We start from the raw sequence: 1,856 nt of genomic DNA on the forward strand, positions 1-1,856 counted from the left end.
AGGGATTTCGGTGATGCTTTCCTGCTATGAAATGCACCTTTTCCACGCGACCCAAACCGGGAACTGTGTTTGTTTTGCAAACCCCTTTGCAACGGCACGCTCTGACTTTGCAGCCCACGTTTCCCTGGAAAAGCGCGGGCAGAGCGGCATTTTCAGTCAGCTCCGCTCCCCGCTCCGGGGACACCTCCGCCTGCCCGTGCCGCCGGACTTGGCAGGAGCAAACGCCTGTGGACAAGCCGCATCCGGCCCGCTGCGCGCGCTCCCCGCATACGAGTAAACGTTGTCGCTTGTGCGCGCGGAAGCCGGGATGATTTAACGGGTGCACGCAGCCCCCGGCGATGTTTTGAAGCGAGGGGCTGCGGGGGCGACGCGCGGCGGGGGCCGTTCGGGCTCTTTCCGCCAACGAGCTTTTGCAGCAGATCCAGGACGGTTCCGGAATGCGCTGCCAGAGGAGGGACGGAGCAATGCCGCAGCGGTGCTTTCCAAACGCTCGAAGCGCGGCACGGGGAGGAGGCTGCAGCAGCTCCCGGCGCGCAAAAGCGGATGCAATTACCTGAGAGTGCAAAAAAGACCAAAGCCAGGTTTCACTTCCAAGGCCTTTATATGTCACACGGTCCCAAGCACAAAGCTTTCTGGCTCTCGCCATATGGGATGTGAATGTGCAAGGTTTTCTTGAATTTATTGCCACCAAATACACCAGAATTTAGCATACATTAACAACATGGGCTTTAAATCAAAGCAGCATTTCTTAATACATTATTTATAATGAATCAATTATTAATGAAAATAGCTTTTTTCTCCCCTAATAAATTACTATAAACTCTGCTATGACATGCTGTAGCAATATGCACTATAAAGCTGTGTGTTTCAGTTTAAGAGGACAGCTAAACAGCTCACTGAAATGTTACCTACCCCATCTTTCAACGTGCTGCCTTCGCTTCAAGCTGAGGCGATCAAACCTCCTTATTACAGGCGCTTTCTTCGGTGAGAGACAGATAGTTCTGCAGATCGCTTGATTATTATTATTATCACCTGTATTATTTACACTGGAAGGTGAGTATTTGTCGTATTCCTGAAGGCACAAAATCTAATCTGAGAGGGCGTAAGGCTTCGGCAATGCGCACGGCAGCACGCTCGTCTTTGCACTTTCTCTCTTTTCTCTCCTTCGGCCCCAAATTTTCCCTCTCCCGTTTCTTTGCAATTCTGGATGCATTCATTTTACTGCTGTCTCGGTGGCTTCCCCAGAGGCGGGCAGCAGCCCGGCCTCTCCTGCAGACGAGCGGACAAATCTCCGAGTCTCGGTGCAGGAGGACCCACGGCTGCGCGCCGTCCCAGAGCAAGCAGAAGCGCGAGAACTGGCGGGTCCGGAAAGGAGAAATCCCAGTGCGGTCGAAACCTGGGGACACGGAGCCAGCCAGGGATGGGGGCACGATCCACCCAGCAGCAGTCGCGCAGTGCCGGAGTCAGGCGCTCCTCTGGACGCACCTCCTGGAGAAGATGCCTTCCAACGGCCTCATCCCACCGCCCAGGACCACGGCAAAATGCCGGATTCGACAACATCGCCATTAATCAGCACACACTATTAAGACTGTCAAAGAGGATGAGATAATGCTCATGAACGTAGCACTTCTCACCTGGAGATGTGTTGGAAGGAGTTACAAACCGACGGAGCGAAAAGAAGACCCACAGCTGGGTCTTCTAGGCCAGGAAAAGCTGCATGGGAACGATCTGTGGATGAACACAGGTATCGATCCCGTCTTTGCAGCTTCGCACTGGAATCACAGTCCTTTTTCAAGGTGTTTCTGCTTCATAAAATGAGGCAAGTGCAGTCGTGTTACTTGTTATGAAGCGTACAC

The sequence above is a fragment of the Apteryx mantelli genome, chromosome 6 (genome assembly GCF_036417845.1).
Source record: "Apteryx mantelli isolate bAptMan1 chromosome 6, bAptMan1.hap1, whole genome shotgun sequence".
Taxonomy (NCBI): Eukaryota; Metazoa; Chordata; class Aves; order Apterygiformes; family Apterygidae; genus Apteryx; species Apteryx mantelli.